The sequence below is a fragment of the Trichosurus vulpecula genome, chromosome 1 (assembly GCF_011100635.1).
Source record: "Trichosurus vulpecula isolate mTriVul1 chromosome 1, mTriVul1.pri, whole genome shotgun sequence".
NCBI classification, from domain to species: Eukaryota; Metazoa; Chordata; class Mammalia; order Diprotodontia; family Phalangeridae; genus Trichosurus; species Trichosurus vulpecula.
In genome coordinates, this window is record NC_050573.1 from 495,280,802 (window position 1) to 495,286,801 (window position 6,000).

Genomic DNA, 6,000 nt, shown 5'->3' on the forward strand with positions numbered 1-6,000 from the left:
TTAAAAAAAATCCTACAAAATCTTCCCATTTCTGTTTCAGCGTAATTAACACTGTCAAGCAGATCTGTGGATGTAAGAAGCTCAGATTGCTATATTATAAACAAAATGCAGCTATGGGACTCATACAGTAGATACTTGGTAAAATTAAGAGAGATTTTTAAAAATCTAGGCCAGGGATTTAGGAATGGTACAGCTCTACTTTCAACTTTTCTTTTTGTTAATTATACTCATTACATCCATTCAGAATTAATTTTTCCCAAGCATGTATTTTGTCTATTAATCCTCTGTGCTTCTGGGATAAGAAAAGGAAAATGAAAAAAAATATAATTGTGATTAATTCAATTTGAGTCAAGGAAATTCACCAAATATTTAGCAAACACTGATGATACAAAGATACAAACTCAAACAAAGCCCTCCTAGAGCTTATGTTCTACAGGAAAAGGGTAGTCTAAGACGAGTTAGGAGCCACCTTCTATGAATGCTAATGCCAAACTAAGGTAGCTAGAGCTCTGAAAGTTATAGGTCCCATAAATACAACCACATAAATTATTAACAGATCTCTAAAATTAGTACATATAACTGATTTTAAAATAAATACTTTTTGAAAATTCTTGAATGAGTATATTTTGTTGTTGTTCAGTCAGTCATTTTCAGTCATGTTCAACTCTTTGTGACCCCATTTGGGGTTTTCTTGGCAGAGATACTGTAGTGGTTTGCCATTTCCTTCTCCAGCTCATTTTACAGATCAAGAAACTGAGGCAAACAGGGTTGAGGGAGTTGACCAGGGTCACACAGCTAGTAAGAGTCTGCGGCTGGATTTGAACTCAGGTCTTCCTGACTCTGGGCCCACTATTCTATCCACAGAGCCACCTATCTCCCTGAATGAATATATACATTTTTGAAAAGATGTAAATGTCTATAACCTTGAGATGCCACAAATTTCACTCACATCCTTTCAATATTTCAATTGATATAAATGTGAAAAGTTTTATTTGATACAAGTTTATTTAATGATAGTCAATTGACACACACACATTTAAGTTAATATGGGTTTTAGATATGATCTAATCGTACTTGGTCCAAATTGGTGAGCTCCTTTGAAAGTTATCAGGCAACGAACAAATAGACAAATTTGGAATCCTCATCTTCTTAGGACAGCAGAAAAGTTGAGGCATTTTAAAATTTGTTCAATAGCTGAATTTTTTTCAGTTGAAACAGCATTTATTTAGCAACTATAGTGTGTTAACCCCTGGGTATTGGAGAGACAAAGAAAGGAAATGACACAAATCTTGCTCTCAGGGAGGTGCAAATCTAATGGAATGGGAATGGGACACACACACACACACACACACACACACACATACACACACACAAATAACCATGATGTGATGGCCAAAACACATATTTTATTCTATATATTAGTTCATTGCCTCTCTGTCATGAGTGGACAGCTACATCAGTCCTTTGGAATCATAATTCATCATTTGGTTGGCCATAAATCCAGAGGACTGATGAAGGAGGAAGCTTACCCACTTAGTGACAGAGAGATGACAGACCAATCTGTTGAATAAGATATGAATTTTTAGACATCATTTGACCAACACGGGAATATAGTTCACTTGATTATACTTAAATAACAAAGGGGTCCTTCCTTCCCTCCTTCCTGCCTTCCTTTCTCCTCTTTTCAATAATATAATAACATTAAAATAATGGCATAGTTCTTTTATTCTGAGAGGTTGAAATCAGTGTGAAAAAATGTCTTAGGAAGTTTTGTTATGATTCTGATGGGTTTTAGGGGGTTAGCAGTTAAAATTCCAAATGAAGAGAATGACATTACCACTCTCTCATTGCCATTTTTTCAGGGGCGTATGGGGTGTTCAAGGAGCACTAGCACCTGTGGTGTGAAGGCTTGCTGAGCCCATCTTTGGTGTCCATACCTTTCACCCAACTTTCACCTGTGACTGCAAGAAGGATCCAGTAAACCCACCCTGTCAGACAAGCTAAATCAGGTTAAGAGTAACCAACCAACAGGCTTCCAACCTATCAGTGAGTTAGGGGGATGTCTACCCCAAGCATGTGAAGACTTCCCCTGCTGGAATGGGCAGAAAAAAACCATTTTTTCCAATGGCCATGAAGGCAGCTGAAGCAGGCACTGTGAAGCACTTGAAGCTTGGTCAGACATTGAATATGCCAAGATCATCCACTGCCTCTCAAAGGATTGCCAGTGGTCCTGATTTTGTCTTGCCACTGGACTTTGATGACTCAGAAGAGAGACTGAGGCTGATGAATTTGTGCAACTCTGCCTCACTTAAATACAATTCACATGCAAATCAAGATATCACCCGTGATATCATTGGTTCTCTTTGAAAACAAAGGACAAATGATATATCATTTTTTCTAATAGTGTTCTGGGCCTTAGCCTTTTTTTTTAAAAAAACAAAAAAACAAAAAGCAGGGTTTGTCATTAAGCCTGTCAGTAAAAAATAAGCATATATTTCTTTGAACAACCTGCTGTTACAAATTAAAGTGGGTGCCTTTCTTCTCTTTTTATTGTCTTTTTTCCAGCCATATTGGAAAATGAAAAAAGAAAATTATGCCCCGTCCCCCCAAAACCTTTTTCTGAATGCAGTCATTTAATAAAGGGGCTTTTGCGATGATTCTGGGTTTTTCAGCATTTTTTGAAGGTCTCATCAGGTAGTGAATTGCCATAAGACATTATTCTTTAAGTGACTTGAATCCTAGAACTCAGTGTGATAGATGTCTAGTTTACTTAGCACTGGTTGGTAGGATGTCATGTGAAAACCTCATGATGATTAAAATGTTAACAATAATCGTTTCTAGCTGTAGCTGAAGGCATGGGGAATAGAATCTTCCATCACTAGCCTTTGACTTTCTTAGCATAGATTTGCTGATGATATGAGTCAATTTCATTATTTCTCTTACATAGTCACTGAGTACAAGGGACATAGTTTAATAAAAGTGATGTGCGTGCACATGTGTGCTCATGTGTGCATGCGTATGTATGTGTTTGCCCTGAAGATTCAACTATAACAAAAAACATAGGATCTCAGATTTAGAGTTGTAACCCTAAAAGTGTTCTAGGATGAATGCTTCATTTTATGAATAAGGAAACTGAGGCATAAAGAGATTATGTAAATTACTAGAGATTGCACAGATATTAAGTGACAGAGCCAAGATTTGGAGCCAGGTCCTCTGCTTCCAAACTGAGTGCTTTTCATTGCATGGCATTTACTTGGCATATTTTATTTCAACTTTTGAAAATGAATTATTTTCCTATTACTACTAATTATTGTGAAAATAAGTTTGAATGGTTCTAAATAGAGTAAAGAAAATATTTCCACAGTAGCACATTAGTCTTCTGTTAAAAACTGTCAGTGGGACTTAACATAAGAAAGTTCTGCTTGGAAGGAGTTATTCTTTAGCTTGATTGGATTCTCACAACCAAAGTATGTCACATGGTTCATGAAGGAAAGTAAGCTTACTTGCAGGTAGATAGTCTAACTAGCTGCCCCAAACGATATCAACCAACCATTAAAATCATGATCCTTAGGAAGAGAAGGACAAATGTGTGTAGCGTCTACTAATTTTGTGATAGTTGTTGGAGATTCCCTGCAATTTTAGGTCCCCTATGTCAAAATATATCCATTTGCTGATAGGAAGCATGTCTAGAAACTTATCTTAATGTGACCATATTGACCCTCCCCCAATCTGGAATACAAGAAGCTTAGAATCAAAAGAATCAGAGACTCCTCTTCTTCCTCCTCTTCTTCTTTCTCTTTCCCCTCCTCCTCCTTCTCCTTTTTCTTCTCCTTCTTCCTCCTCTTCTTCCCCTTTTTCTCCTCCTCCTCCTCCTCCTGGCCCTTCTTTTATCTATCTATCGATCTATCTGTCTAAGATATCTATCTAATCAAGACATCACCCCCATGATGTCATCGGTGCTCTTCAAGAACAAAGGATGAACAACAGTGTTACCTATATCTGAAAAGAATCCCTACCATACTTTGACAAGTGGTTTTCTAGCCTTTGCTTGACAACATCCCATGAAAGGGAACCCAACACCCCTCAAGATAATCCATCCTACTTCCGGCCAGTTCTAATTGTTAGGAAGTTGCTTTCCTCCCTGACATCAAGCTCAATTGGCTTCTCCCCAGTGCTCTCAGTCAACCTTCTGGGACTAAACAGAGTAAGTCTAATCCCTCTACCATTAGATGGTCCTTCAAATAGTTGAAGACTGCTATCATTCCCATTTCCTTCCACCAGTCCTCATGACATAGACTCAAGGACCTTCAGAATCCTAGTTGCTCACTTCTGGGTGGCTTTCTGTTTATCAAAGCCCTCCTTGAGCTATGGCATCATGAATTTAACACAATACTCTAGATGTGGGCTGGCTAAGGCAAAATACAGAGGAACTATCCCTACTTTATTCTCAAATTAATGTAACCCAAAATTGCATTAAAATTTTTTGGCTGTGCATTTCGTTGATGAGCTGTATTGAGTTTGCCATCCACTAAAACTCCCAATCTCTTTCCAACAAACTCCTATATAATGTCTCATGTGCTTTTTGAACAAAAGCATAAGACTTTACATTCATTTCATCTGTTAGACTCAGTCTGCTACTCAAACTTTTCAAGATCTTTTTGGATTCTGACTGTCATGCATGTTAGCTATTCCTCTCACTTTTGTGAGATTTGATGATCATGCTATCTATGGTTTTATCTAAGTTATTGATAAAAATGTTAAACAGCATGAAGCCAGTCACAAATGTCTGAAGTACTCTGTTTGAAAGGAAGGGAATAAGTCATAGCGTCTATTATATGCCAAGCACTTTTAGAGATATTATTTTGTTAGAGCCTCACAACAACTTTGAAAAGTAGGTGCTATGATTATCCCCATTTTACAGTTGAGGGAACTGAGGCTGGATGAGGTTAAGTGACTTGCCCAGGGTCACACAGTTAGCAAGGGGCTGAAACCAGATTTGAACTTAGCTATTCCTGGCTCCAGATCTAACACTCTATCCACTGTGCTAACTAGCTACTCTCAGCTAGGAGACCTGCCAAGTTGACAGTGAGCCATTAGCACCCACTCCTTAAGTCTGGCCATCTGAAAAACTCTGAATCAATCTATATGTATTGTCAGTCCACATATCCTCACAATTTCAACAAGAATAGCTTATACCTCTTAATTAAATCCTTTGTAAAATTCTATACGTTGATATGTTCATAGTATTCCTCTGGCTTATCAGTTTTGAATCTGTTAAAAAAAGGAAGTAAGGTTAGTATGCTATGTAATTGATGAAGACATGATGGTTTTTTTGTAACCACCTTTTCCCTTGCTGGACGTTCACTAATTATATATTTAATTATCCATTCTAAAGAGCCATTTTCCAAATGATAAATGGTGACAGATTTAAGCAGACATCAAGGAAAGAAGTCAAGGCTGTCTAGAGTCATGTGAAAAAAAACAAAGTGCACCAAATCGTTAATAGAGAAGTACAAATTAATGCAAATATGAGGTCCTACCCATCAGATTGGCAAAGTAATCCAAAAAAGAAAATAACTATGGGAAATCAAGCACACTGATTCATTGTTGATGGATCTATGGATTGGTCTAGCCATTCTAGAAAGCTTTGTGGAGCTATGTGGCAAAAATCACTAAACTGTGCATACCCTCTGACCCAGTGCTACCGCTACTAGGCCCACAATCCAAGGAGATCAAAGAATGAGGGAAAGGTCCTATATTTACAAGAATATTTACAGCACCTCTTTTTGTAGTAGTAAAGAACTGGAAACTAAGGAATGTGCCTATCAGTTGGGGAATGGCCCAACCAATTATGGTATATGATGTAATGCAATATTATTGTGCTGTAACAAATGAGGAAAGAGGCGTATCAGAGAAACCTAGAAAGATTTGTATGAACTGATGTAGAATAAGCAGAAACAAGAGAACAATTTTTACTACAACCACATTGAAACAACAAAC